This window comes from Corapipo altera, unplaced genomic scaffold, assembly GCF_003945725.1.
Source record: "Corapipo altera isolate COAL_440 unplaced genomic scaffold, ASM394572v1 61411, whole genome shotgun sequence".
NCBI classification, from domain to species: Eukaryota; Metazoa; Chordata; class Aves; order Passeriformes; family Pipridae; genus Corapipo; species Corapipo altera.
In genome coordinates this window covers 12,593,840-12,615,214 of record NW_020884875.1, presented here as the reverse complement: position 1 = coordinate 12,615,214, position 21,375 = coordinate 12,593,840, and the positions used below count along the sequence as shown (strand labels likewise).

Here is a 21,375-nt window from a genome sequence, read left to right as displayed (position 1 = left end):
AAGAAAGCAGCAACTAAGAAAGCAGCAACTAAGAAAGCAGCAACTAACTTGATTTTGTGGATGATTCAAATGAAAATGTAGAAAGGGGGATAGAAATTAATGAGATCTATCTAGAAGTAGGAGTAAGGGAAGCAGGGAACAAAAACAAACAAGGCTGCAGCAAAAGATCTCTGTCAGCCAACCATAAAACTTTCTTGCAAACCAGCAAGCACACAGAATTGAGATGTTTCACTCTGACCATATGACCCTATACCTCATTTACAACAGCTTGAGGATCAGAATACTGAAAGCAGCAGTACAGTAAGTATAACACATTTAGAGCAGTGAGAATCTAAACCTTACCATAGATTAGGAATTGCAATTTTTTCCATACAGGGAATAGGCAGCTATCTCCAAATTCTTGATCCAATTCCAGTATCTTGAAGATACTACAACTATTTTCAGAAGATGACAGATGGCTAAAAAGACAGTGTTTAATACGAGCTTCTGAATTTTACCTGCTATTTGTGCTCAGTGTTCTACTGTAGCAAATCCTTTCAGCTGCTTGACATAATAAATGATGAATTACAACAGAATGATAAACTTCTCAGACAGTGTAGTTTATGGACTTACCAAAATAGTGTGGGATCAAAGAACTTCAAAAGAGCTAGAGACACTGATAACTAGAAGGAATTTTGCCTCGCCTTCCTCAAAGGAAATGTAAGGTGAAAGTCATATCACAAGAATATACCACAAATCACAAACAATGTTCAAAGGAAGTAATCGGGCTTTTAGGCAACATGCTTGGGCCACAAACAGGATAAGGAGTCATTACCGAGACTCTGTCTGAGCCCAGTCATTTTATGACGAGACATTTCAAGTTGCCATCCTAGGTGACACATCATTCTCACAAATACAGTACAGGTGTAAACAGTTCTATATGTCTACAGCAAACAGCACCAATACTTCCTCACCTTTACAAAGGCCACACAAACAGACCACCCTTGTCTAGCTCACAGTTGTACTCTGCAGTGCTCATCCCATCTTCAGAAGGATGGAAAAAAGGCATATAAACTAAAACTATAAAACTAGAACTAAACTCAATCCTCTGAAAAACAAGCACATAACACAACTTCAAACCTAGTATCAATATGACTGAGAAGCTAGGCAAGAGTCAGGCATCTTGTAAGCTGTTCTAGCTGGTAAAAAATAAAGGTAGCAAGGTCCGGTATTTCTTGTTTGTGTACAAGTCCTGTTCCCAAAAAAAAAGGAGAATAAAACTTCAAAAGGAGTATTTCATTGCTCAGAATCTGAATCAAGAATTTGTTCAGACATCAACTGGCTTATGTCCCTCTTCCCCAAAATTAATCTCTTCTTCCCACTGTTCATACTTGCTGTCATCCAAATCAAGATTTTCCAAAATCCCTAGCAGACAGAGCTCATTCCTGAGTAGCTCTGTGTTTACCTTTTTTCTCAGCAATCTCGTAACTGCGGATAGCTAAGTTTTGTTTACCACAGTTGTCTGGGTATAGCCCCTGCTGGTTTTGTTCAACTTACCACAGCTGTATGATAAAAAAAATCCACTAACATGCATTCATTAGGTATCAATAAACATGTTACTACAGGATTGAAGTTCTGTGTCTGAGAATTTTAGCAAAAATATCTCTAATAGCAGAAAGGAATTCACACACAACCTCCTCCCTGGTGTCATCCTATCCTTATCTCAGTCAACAAACATCCCGACATTCCAAGAACTTACACACTTCTGTCAATACGCTGCATTTCCCCTGCTTCTCACTGCAACGTCTGTAAATTTTGAACTTCTAAGCTACACCTCCTAGTGCCTAGGCTATCCTGTTATAGGTGCACTTGATTTTTTGAAAAAACAAACAAACAAACGAACAAAATGCTTGAAAAGTTTCAATAACCTCTCTTCACTAGAAATGCAGACATTACTTGATTATTAGGGGTGGGTTTGGAACAAGATAAGTAAGCTAATCAGACCTCTGAACATACCACCATATTGTACTTTGCTTAAAAAAAAAAAAAAGAACAATATTAGCACTACTAACTGATTATACTAACCCTAAATCAATGTTCAGCTTAACACTTAGTTGCCAGGAATCAGTGTATTACCTCCTGCTCCTTCAAAAAACTCCTTTAAACACACTTCAAAATTTAACACCTAGTGTATTAGAAGTATGAAGTCATTCAGGGTGAATGGAGCATTTCATACCTTTCGAACTTCATCAATACTTGGTGCTTGGGAAAGGCAGGTGTAGGAACAGGCTCACAAACACTGCTATGTCACAACTTCTGAACAGGGTGTATTCTTCTTACACTGCCTCAGGGGCTACTGATTTGACAGAGACCACACCTTTACTGATTATTCTTCCTCTTCAGTGATCCAGAGAATTAAAGAAACCTATTTAACCACCCTTTAACCACCCCTATTTAACCACATGTTTCAATGAAGTCTAGAAGAAAGGGTAACAGTGAATTCAATTCATCTTGGTCCATAAACAATTTTTAACCATAAGCCAAAGCAAGAGATGCTGACCCTGTGAATATGGAGGTACCCTATCCTACAGCATTATAACATAAGATATTAATTTACTACAAAACAAAGTATAGGACCAAGAGGAACAACTTGGATTTGAAAACAAATCAAAAATGCTGCTTTGAATAGGCTGTACAACACACAGTTCAGTACACAATTCAGACAAACAGATTTTCCTAGATTTTCAATTCAATTAATCATTTAGTACATACAGATATATCATTTAAAACAATAGCAGATTTTCCAGGTAACTTTGAAAGCAAAGAAACAGATATGTTAGTCCTGACAACTCTCACTAATTTTTGTGACATTTTAGGGAAGATTTGAAAGCTCATCACTCTTTTGGGAGAGGATTCCTTTACACACTATAGCAAGCTACTTGAAGGCTTCTTCACAATATCAGGCTCAGTGGAGAACACTGACTAAATTTAAAATGATTTAATAAATTATGCTGTCACATCCAATTGTTCAGAAAAAAAAAAATTCAGCAAAAGCAGACAAAACTCCAAGAATGCCAGAGAATTGCTATCAAGTCACTGCATGATGCCATTTTGGTCATATTTAAAGCAATGCAGCAGACACATTAGAGTAGGCTTTTCCACTCAGACTTGTTTAATGCACACTGCAACAACTGGAAGCATAAGTCTGAGAGGAAGGTTGAATTCTGATACGATGATTTAGTTTTTAAACCCCATTTCTACTGTAAGAAAAAGGTTTTTTGTTTTTCAACAGTTTACAAAATGATTACCCAAGAGACATACACTGATGAAAGCAGTTCCAACGAAAAGCGTACACCTCTACCACAGCACCCCCGAACTTTCACAGGCCAAAGGATGACTGTAGTTTTCTGGAATGTATAGTTGATACAATGTCATGGCCAAAATACAACTCTGAGAATAGCAAGTAAGGTATTTCTGTGAGGAAATGAGAAGCTAGTAACTTGCACAGAATAAGTACTTAAGGAATGGCAATGTGAAAATAAGTGTAAGTAATATTCAGCGCTAATATTACTATTTGAATTTGAAATTCAGAAACATAATTTGTAACACCTTTAAATGATCACCACTACATGATGTTCATTGATGGTACAAAATAAGAGATTGACACTAATTCTAAGAAATTAAAATGTAAGAAATGTAAAGCAAATGAATACCACCAAATCTCATGTTCTTCTTTTAATGATTTTGTCTCAAACATGAAAATAAAAGCATTAATAAGTGTCAGCCTTAATACTGAAGTGAACTTCCTCTGGTTTTCGCTGGCAAAGATTCTGCAGTGGACTAGGTATGCAAATACAACTATTTAAACCAAACTGTGCTGATAGAATGTTTGGATAAGAAGAGTTTTAATATAATTTTGAGTTGTATTATCTTTACAACACTAATAGACAATAAAAAAAGAAAAAACCACATACATAGATACACATATAAAACCCCATACTTTTGATCATTAAAGCAAAAAGAGATATCATCTACCTTAATGTGCATACTGAAGAAATTAAGAGTATTTTCCAAGTAATTTCTAAGAGTAATGCTCCTGTGTAAAGGGACTAGTTATGAAACACTCCAAAAAGATTTGGTACTGTGTGGCTGGATCACGTACTCTTGGAGAGAGTAAATTATAAAAGCACAGTTGAATCCCATCTTAATTACTCATCTTGCACAACAGTAAAGAAAGACACTGTAAAACATCTGATTCCACACGAAGATGATGATACATAAGATCAGACTGGGGAAAGGGGAACAGGGAAATAACTTAAAAACCTGCTGATATATCAGAGTCCTCAACAGTTCATAAAACAGTGTTGAAATTGAGATGCTCATTGACAACACCTGAATTTAAACCCTGATCATATTTAACACTCTCTGCCGTAATGTTTTCCCCCTATGAAAATGGTGTGAAAATGTCTTCTCACTAGCCTCCACTAAGACAAAAAGCAAGATATTCTTCAGTAAATTAAGCAGAGGACAATTAAACAGTGTGTTTAAGGAAACAGAGAGAAGATACACTGAGTTCCTACAGGAAGAGTTTGATGGAAAAGGAAGACCATGATCACTCTGACCTGCAGCAGTATTTTAAAGGACATCCAGTGAGGCATCACCGATTTTATTATACTGATCACTCTGCCACAATGCTTATTCCCCATAAAAACTTGTGGGCTATAATATAAAGCTGTGACCATTGGTGCAGCCCAACACATAAAACTAGTATGTGCACTTATGCAGAAAGAGAAGAAAGTTCCCTCCTCTCTCCTGCATGGACATACACAAAAAGGCAAGTTTCAGCTGGACAGTGTCTCTTTACCACAGGCTAGTTTTCCAAATTTCTGGTAATTAATAACGGAAAACTCCACAGCTCAGAAGAGCTTACAGATTATTCTTTCATGGTTTTCTCTGAACAGAACATTAATAAACACAAAAATTTGGCGAGTTAATAGATTCTGTTTTCCATCAATGCTAGTAAAACCTTTTGCTCTAGCTCTTAGCGTAACCCACTTTCTCAGGCTGCATTTAGCACTCCATAAGCAGGACAGGAATGCACCATCAATGGGTATCTTAGGGAAGATGCTTTCTCAATGTTTTAAAAGCAGAATGAATCAACCCTACCTCAAAATAAAATTCAAAAAGACCCACAGATCACATGTAGGAAAACAGAAGGGGGGGGGGGTGTGGCTGTGTGCGTCCACATGTATTTGTGCACACACACACACACACACACACACACAGAGAGAGCCATCTTTGTGGGAAATAGCTACTATAGCATTACAATTATTATGTTAAAGGTATATGGATGTATAATAGATCCTACACGTTATAATACGTATTTCAAAGCCATAACAGAAGACCCCACAAAAGATGGTTGGTCCTGGCCATCGTGGAGTGGCCTGGGCCAGAACTCACACCAATCTCTGCATGGTGTAAGCCCCGCGGAGGCCGGGCGGCACAGCCATCTCCGCCCGTGGCCTGCGGCGGGCACGGCGCGGCCCTGCCCGGGCTGCAATGGCAGCGGGGGGTAGCGGGGGCCGGGCACTGCCCCGCGGCGGGAGCGCGGTGTCTCCGGGGGGCGGCGGCGGGGATGCCGCGGGGATGCGGACGCGGCTGCTACGGCCACCTGGCACCTGCCGCGGGCGAGGGGCCGCGGGGCAGCGGCTGCAAGGGCCCACCCATCCACCCACCTCCCGCTGCGCCCCCTCCCTCTCAGCCGCTCGGCCGGGCCCGGCTGGGCTGCGCCGGGATGCGGGACGCCCCGGCAGGTTACCCCCGGCAGCCTGCCGCGCTTTACCTCAGCCAGCCCGGCAGTCGGCGGCGGCGGGCGAGGGCACAAGGATCAACGGAGATGGAGGTGGAGGCGCAGGTAGAACCGGAGGCGGCCGGGTTCCCTGGCAGCGTTCACGGCGAACCTCCGCGCACCTTCAGCTTCGCCTGGTCCTGCTGCCCGGTGCCTGATATCATCTCCCGCGGCGGCCTCCCCGCCCCTCGCCGCTGACGCACTCCTGCTGATACGCCCGGAGCCGCCGCTCGCTCCGCGCCGCCCGCTATGGCGGCTGCGGGGACCTGCATCGCCCTCCCCGCACACACGGTGCGAGGTGTGGTACCTGCTACCCGGCAGGCAGGGTGGTGGTACCTGCACCGCCGCCCCCACCACCACGGTACATAATGCGGTATCTGTGCCATCGCTCACCACAGCGGCAGCCCTGGGACCTTCTTCGTAGCCAGCCTCCGTGGGGGAGGTGGTACCACACCACCGCTCACCGCCGTGGTGGCGCCTGTCCTGTGGTCCTGACATAGAGAGGTAGCCTAGAGCTGCCTCAGAGGTCTGTGGTAGTCGCAAGGAGGAAGGAGCAAGGCCACACGTAGTCTCTTGGTGCTGGGCAGCTCACCATGAGGCCAGGGATGAAACATGCCAAGAATGGTGGCCTCATGGATCCACTCAGCAGGGTTTGCCTCCCCATCTCTAACAGATGCCCACACCATGGGCCAGCCAAGGTCTCACCACTGCTCAAGTTCGCCAAAATGGGGTGCTGATTGAACTCAAGTGCTGGCAGAAGTCCTTTACCAAAGGAAAATATTCATCCTTGTTCCCTAGCACCCCCCACCACTGGCCACAGCACCTGAGTGTCCACGTCCAGAAAGACCTGCATGCCAGGGAGCTGATGAACACCAAAATAAAAAAAAGTTTCTGTGAGAGGAAAGCATTTGCTCTTGACTCTGGCTATAAAGTGTACCTGTGTTTTATTGAGATCCTTTGCTCTGAACTGGGGAAACAGTAGGTGCACAGCCGTGGTGGCATCTGTTGAACAAAGAAGGCTGGGCACAAATTGGGATCACAGCCCAATATGGGGGGCAGGAGCCATTCCATGGGCTTCTCAGTGTTATGTACCAAAGACAGCTTTGTCACTCCAGGGACCAGAGGAACAGGTATTCAGTGCATTAAAAATTATTATGTGCACGTCCAAATGTATTGGGTTTGCATGTCAAGGTTTTGCTAGTGGGGAGGCAATAGGGGTGACTTCTCTGAGAACCCACCAGAAACTTTGCCCGTGTCTGACACAGACGATGCCAAACAACTCCAAGACGGACCCGCAACTGGCCAAGGCCATCAGCAACTGTGGTGGCACCTCTGGAGTAATATATTTAAGAAGGGGGAAAACAACTTGCACACCTGCAGCCCAAGAGTGGAGTGAGAACATGTGAGAGAAAAAACTCTGCAGACATCAAGGTCAGTGAAGAAGAAGGAGGAGGAGGCGCTCCAGGCGCTAGAGCAGAGATTCCCCTGCAGCCTATGGAGGACCATGGTGGAGTAGAGATCCACCCACAGCCTGTTTAGGATCTCACATTGAGAGCAGGTGGATATGCCCACAAGAGGCTGTGACCCTGTGCAAAGCCTGTGTAGGAGCAGGCTGCTGTCAGGACCTGTGGAGAGAGAAGCCCACACTGAAGCAGGTTTGCTGGCAGGACTTGTGATCCCCTGGGGCACCCATGCCGGAGCAATTTGTGAAGAACTGCAGTCTGTGGGAAGGACTTACACTGGAGTTCAGTGTTTTCCTTGGAAGGCCCCCATGCTGGAGCAGGGGAGGAGTCCTACCCCTAAGGGGGAAGCAGCAGCAGAGACAACTTGTGATGAACTAACCACCATGCCTATTCCCTGTCTCCCTGCCCTGCTCAGACAGAGGAAGTAGAGAAAATTGTGAGGGAAGTTGAGCCTGGGATGAAGGAAGGAGTGGAGAGACGAAGTGTTTCTAAGATTTGGGTTATTTCCCGTTATCCTACTGTGGTTGGATTGATGAGAAATTAAATTAATTTTCCCCGAGTTGAGTCTATTTTGCCTGTGACAGTAATTGTTCAGTGATCTCTCCCTGTCCTTATCTTGATCCATGAGCCTTTTGTTATATTCTCTCTCACCGTCCAGCTGAGGAGGGGAGTGACAGAATGGCTTTGGTGGACAGCTGGCATCCAGCCGGGGTCAACCCACCACACAAAATAATGTAACTTTGCTGAAACAGATTACAAGAGGGAGTTTGGGACACAGCATCAATAGAACTTTTTTAAATCAGTGATCACCTTAAAACTCCTTTTATGACAAGCTTTGACAAAGTTCTCTTGGCTAGAGAAAAAGGGCCAAGGTTTACACTTCCTTAATTTTTTCTCCTAATTATAGTAATACTGATTGTATTTTGCACTTGCATTTCAGAAAAAGACTAAAGAAAGACTTTTTTTTTTTAACGTAGCGTTATATAGTGGAAATTGTTCTGCAGTACATAGTAGTAGAAAATAGGACATCTTAATATGGAACAAGATTGCAAATTAAACCTGTCAGGAAATTCTTAAAGTAAGTACCTCCACTTCCTGTATTTTTTGCTTTCACGTAAAGGGAAGAACGTAGAAATTTGTAGTGGTTTTCTACCTTCATTGTTGCTGACAGTTTCATGGAATAACCAAACACCTTTGGTGAAAAACTTTTTGACCATGGTTATTTACTAGGCATTTTAAAGGAGATAAGGAGACCTGGACATGCAAAATGTAATTTCGTAAAAGTATTTCCTTTTTAGGTGCTTGGGATATGGATGTGCTATTAAAATCCTCATAATAAAATCTTTTAGAAGAGGAAATCATGGCTAGGCTTTGTGAATGAAGATTTGGGAAGGACTCTACCCACGCTTGTTACAAGCACGCTGGTGGCTAAAAAGGCCAATACGAGACAGGCACGTCCAGTTGCAAAAGGCACAGCAGAAGGACTCCTTAGGTGGTATATTCTAAGAAGAGGAAATAAAAAGACAAATAAGATCTTAAGGCAGAAAAATAAATTCAGACAGAAATCCTCCAATAAGTTACTGCCTTTGCAGGTTATCTTCAATATTGTTTAAAAATAGATTTGTATTTAAATTTATTTTTTTAACTGTTATTACTTTTTTCACGCCATCTCTTATGTCCAGAAGAATCTCCATATGAACCCTGCAAATAATATGTACTTTCTGCTGTTGAGAGGTTTACAGAGATCTTGACAAAAGATTCTTAGTCAAGACTAGTGCTTTTTCTGGTAATAATATTAATCGCACTGCAAGTTTGTGTATCCACTTCTTCTCTCCTGCATCATCCTTACACTGCCAATTTTTAGAAGCATATGCAACTTTACTACTATGACTACTGACACCAATAATATTAAATATGTGCACTGGGGTATCTTACAGATTAGGTTACATAGAGCTAGGATGATCCCCTAGTATATGTGAATAGATCATACACACGCACACAGTCCCACCTGCTTCAAGAAGTCTTTGGCTCTCTTTCAGCATTTTGGGTTGCCATGGTAGTTTTTACCTTAAAGAACATATCCCATCACATTCATGGTAGTGTACAGAAATAGGTGATGCTCCCACAACTAAATACTTTTGTCAAACCTTTGCATTAAAGACAGAATGTAAAAGTAGAATGTCTGGCATCTTACCCTGTATTTTCACATCTTTCATCTGTGATATCTTAGCACAATTGATACTTCCTAAGAAACATCAGATTGGAAGAGACCCTACTAAATTGTCTGGCACTGTGGGTGAACGACAGGATTACAAAAGGTGGAAAGAACAGCTTTAGAAACAGGCTCATTACAGCTCATTAAGCCATGTAAAAAAAAAGGGACAACCCTGCTCTTTGCAAAGTTTACATAACAGACCAAAGCATGACAAACCAAGCCTACAAAGCACACAAAATCAGTCACTGACAGTCTCACTGTATTTCTTTCTTTTCATCCATAGAAACGGCAATCTTTGGGATGTTTTTAAATTATGTGTAAAGAAAGAACTGTTTAAAGAAAGAAACATGCATCTTGAAATTCCTTTTACTGACAGGTTCTTTTACAGCACATCAAACAAGTATGTGGGCTCCATCTATCCTCCAGCTTTCTCTTATCTAACCTTGCCCATCACTCCCCACAACATGGACAAATGCAGAATTGACATCCTTTGCATAGGCATGTTCACTCCATTAGAAGTGATGATATCTTGTGATCTCTATTGATGAGATATTTCCATCCATGTGACTTATTAGCAAAAGTCCGTATGATGTACTGTGGTGGGTTGATCTTGGCTGCTGCCATATGCTCAACAAGGAGCTCTATCACTCCTCCTCATCATATGTACAGGGGAGAGAGAATATGATGAAACACTCATTGGTTGAGATAAGGACAGGGAGAGATCACTCACCAATCACTGTCACAGGCAAAACAGGCTCAACTTAGGAATTTAATGTAGTTTATTGCCAAACAAATCAGAGTAGGATAATTAGAAACAAGAACAAATCTTAAAAACAGCTTTCCCCTGCCCTCCCTTTCTTTCCAGGCTCAAGTTCACTCCTAATTTCTCTACCTTTTCCCCCAGGGTGGCAAAGGGGGACACGGAATGGGAGTCATTGCAGTCAGTCCATCATGCATTGTCTCTGCTGCTTCCTCCTCCTCGCACTCTTCTCCTGCTCTAGCTTGGAGTCCCACACAGGAGATAGTCCTCCACAAACTTCTCCGATGAGTCCTTCCCATGGGCTGCAGTTCTTCACAAACTGCTCCAGCGTGTTCTGTTGTAGGGTTCTCTGCAGGCTGCAAGTCTATGTGTGCTGCATCTTGGACCTCCATAGACTGCAGAGACGCAGCCTGTTTCACCATGGTCTTCACCATGGGCTGCAGGGGAATCTTTGCTCTCTCACCTGGAGCAAAGCACCTCCTCCCTCTCTTTCTTCACTATCCTCAATGTCTGCAGAGTTTCTGACATTTTCTCACTTCTCTCTCTCTCACCCTTCCTTAAATACATTATCACAGAGGCACTACCACCACTGATGGTTAGCTCAGCTTTGTCCATTGGTAGGTACACCTTGGAGCCAGCTAGAACTGGTGCTGTTAGACATGAGGGGAACTTCTGGCCGTTTCTCATAGAAACAGACCCCTGCTACCAAATCCTTGCCACACAAACCCAATAGAATCACACACAAAAATGTTTGTCTCTCTCTTCTTATATTCCTATAGTGGGGTTAGAAACATTTCCATTCCTGGTCGGCTTATTCCATCTACAAAAGGATTTTTCTCTCTCATCAGAAGTTTATTGCATATCCAATGCATACAATAGGAATAACAGTTCCTAAGCTAGCACCTTCTTTTCAATTTCCAGTTTGGTAGTCTGAAATCTCTCTTTTCCCTCCAAGTACTGTATGAGTTTTGCTTTCCAACTCTGACCTTATTTGGCCTAGTCCCTACTGTCTCAAGGGCTCCATGTTCTGTCTTCTGGTATGAAAACATATTTGAGTGGTCACAATTAGTTTTATCAGGAGGTGAAATTTCTGGAGCATTTTTATATTATTCCATAAACTTTTGTCTGCATCTTGTATTTCTTGACAAAAGCTTCTTACTCCCCAACTACAGAATGGGCATTTATACATAAATCAAAAGTATCCTAAAAAAGCCAATTAGAAAGCTTTCTCAAGTAAAAAAAAAAAAAAAAAAAAGGAAGGTGAGAATAAAATCTGGACAATTCTTCCTTACCTTATGTTAAGGAGTCATACCATACATATGGCGATTTTCTGACCTCACACAAGTGAAACTGCCTTGTAAACCACCTACACAGACTTCCTCTTGTACCATGCTGATGTTGTAGTCAGATGTGTGGTTGCCTCACAGCAGACACACTAATAATTCCAGATGTGTGGTTGCCACACAGGTCAGCTCTATTATTTATTGCAAGAGGGCACTAGTAATGCAGAGACCTCTAAGTGTTTTCAAAGAAGGTGCCATGTTGAATTGCTGATGTAGAAAGTTCTCTAAGGGGGCTCAACCATAACAGAGGAACCCAAGAGAAGACACTTCACAATGCTTTTAAAACACATTTACCATCCTAAGACTGGTAGATTTTTTTTTCAAACATTTAGGTTCATTAGTTTTTCACCCTCCACATCTTCTAGTATTAGAACTGCCTGCAGTCAGCAGCCTGGCCTCTGCAGGATGCGTATGCCCTGCTCCCCTATCTCCCTGTACAAAGCTCTTATTATGCAGTTAATTTGAAACCTGGCCTTGTGGCCCCATGACTCACTGCTCCTTCTGGCTGCAAGACTTATGACCCCTCACAGCTTTCCTAATGTGCAGTGAAATACAGCAGCAGTCCCATCTGCTCTGTACAGCACAAAGTCAACCAGGCAATTCAGCAGTCAGTCTTTGGGAGTTAGAGAGGCCCTGTGCAGGGCACACATGGGAAGAAGGAGGGAAAAGACATGAAATGAAAAATTTACCCTTAAAGTACAATGAAAAACTTAAATCAAATTTGCAATACATTATTTAAATGTTGAAGGGCAGAAAGAGTTAATGTAAGCAAGCACAAGTTATCTTGATATGTGGAAACAAGAGCAAGTTAGTCTGAAAAAATTCTTTGTGTGGATTTAATTAATAATTGGTAACTACCCGTGAGAATACCTTCACCCACTTACAAGTATAAGGTAATTGCAAGGGGCTTACCCCTTTCATAAAAACAAGAAAATAAAAAACCTACTGTGCTTTTACCCTAACTTCTGACAGAAAAACAGAGTTTCCTTGGACTTAAATGATTTTTTCAATAAAAAAACAAAGTAGCTCTCTATGACTCCCTTCAAATCCTTTCTTAATGCATAGTTTTGTCTGTGGTAGCTGCAAACATTTGACAGCAGATGGGAGGCAGACAACTCATAGGCTTGAACTACTCCTTGTCAGACTGGTCACTATTTTGTCCCTATTGCCTCATGTTTTTTCTGTCAGCCCATAAACCCTGATAATTCCTTTCCTATCATGAGACTGTCAATTCTTTGAACAGAAACCAGCCTCTGGTCATAGATAAGACCCACATATGACAAGATTAGCATTTTATGGTAGAGAAGAAAACAGAAGGATGGCCTTTGTCCTAAAATACCACATACAAGTTACCACAGACAAATGGTAACCCTGAAGCCAGGACTTCATCCCATAGCTTCAATACAATGAGAAGAATCACAGGTTGTTGTGCAAGTGACAGGAATGTGCCCTATATTGTGCTTTTGCAAGTAAAAGTATCTCATAACCGTATCTTTTCACTTGTGTAATACCATGATTTTTAACATGGATAAATGTGTGTGTATGGGTTTGTGACTTGTTGTTTTTAAACAACAATTGTTTCATCCTCAGATATCTATGTCTATTTATCACTATAAAACACAAATTTGGTTACTTCTTGGCATTTCCGTGACTTCACCTACTGGACAGTCACTTTTTTAGAAAAAAAAATCTTTTCTTCCCTTTTACTCCCCAAATTCACAGGATAAATTGCTTTTAAAATTCCTTGCAGCTCTCCCTCTATACCTCATTTTTCTATATGTTCAGTCCCCTGTTGCTGCAGAGGGTGTGTCCGTTCATCCTGATGCACAGGACAATGGTGGCATTGGCACTGCCCTGTGCCTGTGCCTACACTCTCACACTGCAGAGGAAATGTCTATGTGAGAAAAGCAGCTTCTGCTGTGTGTTGCTGAAGTGAATGCATACAAATTTCAAGTCTTAGTTCTTGCGGTCACTGTCAACTAGCATTCTGTGTGAGGAAGAGGACAGTGGACCTGTTGGAGATATGGTGTGAGAGAACTTCTAAAGTTGTGTCTGGGAAATGGGGGAATCTTCCTAGGCAGCACTCTGAAGAGGAAGCACTTAGATGATGACAGGTAAGAAAGACTGTTTTGCAATAGGGAAAGTCCCACTGAAGGCCAGAAAATCACCCATGGGCCTGAAGAAACCCACTGCAGCACTAATAATGGAGTGGTAAAGTGACAAAGATAAGAATTTAAGATCTCTGTGGGAGTGTAAGAGGGACAGAAAGGCTCTCTGACAACATGGTATTAATTTTTACATCTTTTTTTTTCGTCTTCATCTTATAGCAGCAAGCCTTCTCTCAGTAACATGAGACTAGAACGACCCTGAGTCCCTCCATTTGTACTTAGGGAGGACTGACCCTAGGCACGATTCTGACAGATAGTTATCTAAACATGCTCTTTTAACCTCTAGTGAAGAAGAATCCACAAAATCAATCTTGAAGTGTAAAAAAAATCCCAGGTTTCTAACCAAACTTCACATCTATGTAAGTCAATTATTTTTTTGTCTCTTGTCATTGTGTCCATGAACATGATTGATCACAGTCCCATACAGCCTAAGAGAACATTTTTATATGAACTACTATACCTTGTTGGGTTTTTTTCTTTGCTAGCCAACCCACTCATGATCAAGGATTATGTTTCTGATCCTCTTTTCACCCTTTATTGTTCTCTCAAGACTGCAACTCGACACAATACTTTCAAGCACAGTACACCAAACTGGAAAAAAATACAAAACCTGCAAACTGTATGTCTCAGTCAGAAGAGACTGGAATGTTTGCTAAAGAGGATGAGTTATGAGACAGAACAAACTCCTCTCTCTCAGCAATTGTAAATTCAAAAATTAAGGGGTTTTAATCAAGGAAGTGTGGAAAAAAAGAAGAAATAACAACCCTTTATTAAAAGATATATGTATGTTGGCAAGAACAGTAACAGAACATAAAAACAACTAAACAATAGTCCTGTACCCAGAAGTTCCCTTCAAACAAAAGAAAAAGTCTGAATACTTCTCTGTCCTTTAGCGCAGTTCTGATCACGGTCGGCAGGGGCGCTGTTGGATCGCTGGAGGTGCAGAGCTGCAGTTCGTTCTCTGTGTTGACCTGCAGGGGGCGCTGTCGGGCTCTGGTGGTCACCTCACGGGAAGGGGGGTCTGGGGGGTGCTCTCGGATCGCGGGAGAAGCAGAAAACAAAATGGGGACCCTTCCCTCAGTGGAAGAAAGGGGGAAAGGAAAACTGTTAACCCCCATGAAACTCACTGTTGTCCTCAGATGACGGTGTCCCAAGACTTCTCCTTTCTTATCCCAGTGAGCACAAAAACTCTCCAATGAGAACGCAGCAGGTCTGGGCTGGAGACAAAGACAGCCTGCCCACAAGTTGAGGCCAGCAGTCAGGGCTGACCAGGGCGGGAAGCCAGAAGGACCGGTCTCCAGGCCTCCTCTCCAAAAGCACGCAAGCAAGACCCCCCATCTCCGTCCCAGAGCGAGAGCTCAGCAAAAGCTGACCTGTCCTGTGTGAGGGCGGCCAGCAACTCCCCTGTGAGCCAGCCCAGCTACCGAAATCCAAAACTCCTTCCCCCGTCACTCTGGCCTTCGATGGGCCATTAGCTAGGAATGCGGCCTTGCTGGCTAGACCCTTTGAAAAGCTAATTGACTCCCTTACCCCTTCCCTATTCGAACTCCGTTCTTCCCACAGCGGAGCAGGGGAAGAAAAATTCCACTACTGGATTTATAACCTATAACACTGTAAAACTGAGACTCTACTAGGGCAAGTAGACCAAAATAACTACCATAGTCATCAGTACTTCCATTAATGCATCTAGAAAATTGAAGAAAGACATATCCTCACAAGATACAAAGAAAGACCTCTTTAATGATGAAGACAGTCAAGTTTGTAACAGGTTGAACAGAAGCTCTGCAGTCTCCATGCATCACAGTGAGATTTGATAAGGCCCAGAGCAACCTGGTATTATCTCCTAGGTGACCTTGATTCCAGTAGAAAGTTGGAATAGAGATCTCCTGAAGTTCAACCTGAATTACCTGGTGGTCCTGAGAAAAGAATTTCTTCCTTGTCAGAAATGTACCATTGCTGACCCATATTCAACTTGCAATGTGCTATAATACTCAGGTCCTTTCTAAGGACTGCTCTGTGCCCTATTAGTCCCTATGTTACTGGTATGCGTCTGATTTCCCCTTCACAAATGCAGTGCCTGTTTCTCTTATCATCACTCCTAAAGAGCTTCTCTCTGACATTTCCTAAGTTTTCTGATGTTTACTTTTTCTGAGGTCCACTGCTCACTCTGTCCAGGCCAAAAAGTGAGTGCTGTGGTCAACTGAAAGACTCATTTCCATCTGTATATATGTGTGTCTGTGTGAGACAACAGGAAACAAGAGGATCCAGGTGACACTTGGGGATCCAGTGTGCTCATGTCCCTAAGTAAGGCTGCAGGCACTGGGGGCTTGTGTGCAGAGGTGTTAGCAACTGTGTGAACTAGGGATCCAGGGCCAGTTAGTGAGGCTATCAGTCAGTTATTAGAGTAATCCATATTTTGTTTAAACATATAGATATGTTTCCCACCAGCTGACTTTCATCCTAATGAGCCAGAAAAGGGAACAGTACAAGGCCATTGGTGCAGCTTGTGTTTGTGTGAGTGGTGCATTTTTCTGTCTGAGTTCATCAACGTGGCCAGCTATGTGCATATGTATATGTACATGTGTATTGTATATGTGTGTCTGTGTCTATTTGGACTACGTATCAGCTTTGCTCCTGGCTGGACCTGGGAGTGTGGAGCTGCAATGGCTTTTCCTCTGTTGGACTAGGTGATGTGCCCTCTCCATTACAAGGTTTTGGTATTGTATGAGCACAATCTCATTGCAAACAAAGGGTTTTTGCTTTGTTTATAAGAAAATCTTACCCTAGCCTCAAACTGCTGTGACAGGGAGAGAAGAGAGTTTGGCATCTGGTTCCAATTTAGAAAAACAAGGATCCCAAATATGGAATTTTTAATGGGGAAAAATAATTCCTCATCTCCTGTATCTCTCAGAGTCTCTGGCAAGGCCAGAAAGGATAAACAAAGTACTAGAAATTTTGCACTAGTATATACTTTCTAGGCTGTATTTGAAATCAAAAGGAATTGCCACAGATTGAACTGAGCCAACAATCCCACAGTGCAGTTATAAAGTACTGGTATCTGCATATCTGATAATTTCAAAAAGCCCAGGATGACCTGAGGAGAATATCCTCATTTTACCTCAATCAGTTATGCTGCAATTGAAATGTTGTTGTCCCAGTTCCGCTGCAATTAAGACTCTGCTCATTAGTCCCAGTGAAAATTCCTTCTCTTACAACACCGCTTGTGTACTATAATAGATGAGGAACAGACTGCTCTGCTATTGTATTCCTGTTTAATGGGAAGCAATACATGGATTTTGGGATGCCTAAAATCCTCCTGGTGCTGCTGGAGTTGGAGGATCAGGCCACTATCAACACAAGCAGCAGTTTAGGACCAGAAGTGTCTAATGTCCCGTCCAGCTGAAACTGTGGAGCAGAATTTAAACAGGCAGAATCAGCTATCCAGATTGTATTAGAGTAGACCAGTAAAAAAAAAAATAGCCTTTTTTTTTTATTATGTCTTCCCAAGGAAGGTCTGGAAGCATCTAAAAAGTTTTTGTAAAGGTTGTCAAAAAAAGTTTAACTTTGATTCTGCTGTAGACTTAGGATTTTTATGAGGACATTTTAGGTTTCTGATGTACCACACAGATTTTACAATGAATTCAGGCATAATACTCCATAGTTAAACATTTTAGCTTACCATTTAATTCTGCATCTAGAGCTCATCTGAAAGTCACAGTGGGCTGTCTAAAGAGACTTAGTCAAGAAGATAATTGTAACTTTCTTAACTAAAGTATGTTACAAAAAAGATCTCTGCAACCTGATAATTGATAAGTTCTGTAGTAAGCTTAACTTGGAAGGTTCAATGTGGACCAAAACTAATCCTCAAATTCAAAAGTGGAAGGTAAATATTAATTCAAAGTATTGTTCTTGCTTAACTCCATGTCCAGATACAATCCTCTAAAGTAGGTCCATATCATGCGTATTGACACTTTATTTATGATTCACATTTATTTGTTATTGAACATAATAGTAAAGTTGTTTTTAACATTACAAATTGAGATCTAAACCTGGGCTTTCAAATACTTGTGAATAAATCTGATATAATGCCTTCACATAGTTTTTGTTTATTTCAGTTCTCCACTGATAATTCCTGACTTAGTTGAGCTCCCAAGAAATTCCCAGAACTCCAGGATACAGCAATGCCTGCAGTGAGATAAAATTGTGTGAAAGCAGGGGAATTTCCTGAGGTACAGCTCACTGGTTCCCCCTGTTCAAAACAAGAGCAGATCCATGCAAGTTTATTGACCTTCAGGCTGGGGCTCACACTGTGCCCTCTAGCCAGAGCTGAAGGTCTGTCTTTCCCAGCTGACTCCTGCAGTGACCATCACCAAAGCAGTTTGATTGGCAGAGAGGAAAGATCCTGAAATGTAAATCTGACCAGTTTGACAACTGAAATTGTTAATAATGCCTTGAAAAGGTAACAGTGGTTCATTATGGCCATCAGTACCAAAACCAAAATAAACCCACAGTGAATTGTGAAAGCCCTCCAGGGTTATATAGATCTTGGTACATAGCTAATGATGTAGGGAGGGAGAGAGAAATTAAAATTGACACAAAAAGGAGAAAATTACTTTTTCATATTTCTCTGCTCATTTCTTCTTCCCATTCCAGCAGACGCTGTGAGTACAGGCCTGTTCAACTCCTGTTTCTCACTTGTCAGCCTTGTGGCTTCAAGGTCTGTGGCAGCCATCATGCCAGAAGCACCGTTCTCCATGCGTGCCAGCAGCTTTACCAGTTTATCTGGCCGGGTGTATGTTACATAGTACCTTCCTCTGGAACTGCCTCAAGAGACAGCAGATCTGGGCTGTTTGCATTTGATACTGAGGGGATAATGTTTGCACTGGTCTGAAGAGCAACCACCCTCCACCTCACTTCATTGCCTGGAGACAGGAGGGAGCTAAGGGAGTGATCTTGTCTATGTATTTGTTCACTTAGACAAACTACTTTTGCTTAGTGCATACAAGAAGGAGGTAGCTGCAACCTTCATTCTGCTCTTCTCCCTGCTTCTCCCATTTCAGAGCAAGCTAGGCATACATACCTTGCAATAGAATTCCTGAAGCCAGGAGCCTTAACGGTCAGAATCACTAATCGCACTCTCTTGCTTGCTTATCTTCTAGGAAATTATACTGTACTTTTCTCCATGCGCCATCACTCACACTGAAAGACCCCTGATTGAGAAGAGACAGTATCAGTGGTTGCTAATGAAAAATGATGGAAGAGGTTACCAAAAAAAGGCAACACGTAATAGCATTCAGTTATCTCCTTGAAGATCCTGATGGAAACTGGTGGAACCAGTGGCCCCATTTCAGGTTTCTCTAAGCCTGACATGGGCACACTGCCATCAGGGTGCTTAGGCAGGAGAATGACAAATGCATCATAGGAAGACATGCAGAACAGACACTGTCAGAGGGACCATTTTGTCATCTGGGTGCTAAGGCACAGAGGCCACACAGGTCATTTTCTGCTATTTAACTGCAGCCAGGCAGCCACTGCAATTTGTCTTTTGTTTCTAATAAATATATTTATATACTTAGTAACAATACATCTAGCCACCTTAAGAAAGAGCAGTAATTTCTAGAAAGTCTTTGGACATAGCAATTAGATATGTTTCCTTTAAAATATTTCTGTTCACCTACAGTGAAACTGAGTTCCTTTATCTTATCCTGTACTGAAAGCTGTCTGAAGTCCATGTTCAACCCACTATGCATCTGTATATTGTAAAGTGTGGCAAATTATTTTCCATCACCAGTGGAACATGAAGGGTTGTTTTATTAGGCAATCTATTCTTCATTCTGTAAGCCATGGTTTATTAGCAGAAGCAAGTGTAGCATATTTGACTGACAGCAGTGAAAGCATTAGTTGAAATCAGATTGATCCTGAGTTTAGTTCTAACCAGATTTAACAAAGGCAGACAGTTTAGGCTGAAATTGTGGAGAACAAAATAAAAGAGTGACACTAATTGGAGTGTTAAACCAAACTACTTCCCCTGTAGCAAACCATTTTACTGCTAGGAAAATTACTCTTTAGTAGCGAGCAAAGTGTGCATTTAGTAGCCGTCAGTTAAGGTGATATAAATACAAAAGTCAGAATTCAACACTTGACAAGACCAGTATAGCCAAATCTAGATTTTAATAGTAAAAATCTCCATAATGCCAAGTTTAGCATTTCTAATTGGATTATTCAAATCATCCCTGCGGAATTAATAATAAACTGGTCATCAGCTAATTTTCAGGAGGTTTGTATGTGTTTGATTGATCATTTATATGTAATAACTTACTGATGTGGCAAAGATTGCCAAAGGTTTAATCTAAAATCATCATTATCTATTTGCATGTCTGTTCAAGTGAGATAATACTGTGGTTATTTAAGAAAAAACTCTTATTGTGGATCAACATAACTGGTCTACTCTGGCCTCCAACCGGGAAGTCTGGAGACACACCATCTATAACGCTGCTGATGCCTTTGAGAAAGCACATGGGATCACTCTCGAGGAGAAAAGACAATGCAGAAAGAATCGTGCCCTGCAGAATTTACCACCTAAGGAGTCTTTCTGCTGCGCCTTTTGCAACCAGTCATGCCAGTCTCGTATTGGCCTTTTTAGCCACCAGCGCGCTTGTGTCAAATGTGGGTAGAGACCTTTCCCTAATCTTCGTTCGCGAAGCCCAGCCATGATGATGATTTAAGAAAAAACTCTTATTGTGGTACAAGATGGGCATGTTCATTTAGCAGTTTGAGTAGACAGAGAAAATACATATTATGGCTATATTTATGTAAAGAAATATTTCGTTAACATCCTAAATCTGTTCCTAATGGGAAACAGCTTCCAGGTTACTTTCAGCTAAGACTACAAAACACATGAAGTCATACTCTCTTGTTCCTTATTAGATATTTTTAAAAAATTTTTATAATTAATACTCTTAAGCTTTATCTTATATTAAATGTAAGCTGCTGAGGGAGGAAATGTGTCTCTGGATGTGGGGCATTTCAGTAGTGCAGTGCATGGACTATGGGACTGTGCTAGGCTGGGACATAGCACACATAAGGAAGCAGTACGGGAGTAAATATTCTGCTATACTGAAACAGGGATCTCTGTGGGATTCTGCCAATTGTTATTATGGTTGCTTGACACTGGCTGGCCACCAGGTACCCATGGAAGACACTCTATTACTCGCTGTCCTCAAATGGACAGGGCAAGAAAATACAATAAAATGTTCCTGGGTCGAGATGAGGACAAGGAGAGATTACCATCATGGGCAAAACAGATATGACTTTGGAAAAATTAGTTTAATTTATTACCAATCAAATCAGAATAGGATAATGAGAAAGGAGAACAAAAGTTAAAACACCTTCACCCACACATCCTTCTTCCCAGACTCAACTTCACACCCAATTTCTCCACCTTCTCCCCCCAAGCAGTGCAAGGAGAAAGGGAAGAGAGGCTGTGGTTAGTCCATCACACACTGTCTCTGCCATTCGTTTTTCCTAATGCTCTTCCCCTGCACCTGTGTGGGGTACCACTCACAGAAGATTTACAGGATCCTGTTCAATGCAAGTCCC

At 41.9% G+C, this 21,375-nt stretch overlaps 1 protein-coding gene across 2 annotated transcripts in view; it reads right to left on the bottom strand.

Annotated features, from left to right (window-relative positions):
- Nucleotides 1-6,041, bottom strand: part of FAM169A (family with sequence similarity 169 member A) — a 39,670-nt gene extending 33,629 nt beyond the window's left edge. Inside the window, exon 1 of one of the 2 annotated variants that reach the window (XM_027634959.1) lies at nucleotides 5,822-6,041. The gene's annotated coding sequence lies outside the window, so the exon portion shown is untranslated. The remainder of the gene's footprint in view (nucleotides 1-5,821) is intronic. The other variant, XM_027634956.1, reaches the window with a different exon arrangement.
- Between the last annotated feature and the right edge of the window lie 15,334 nt (nucleotides 6,042-21,375).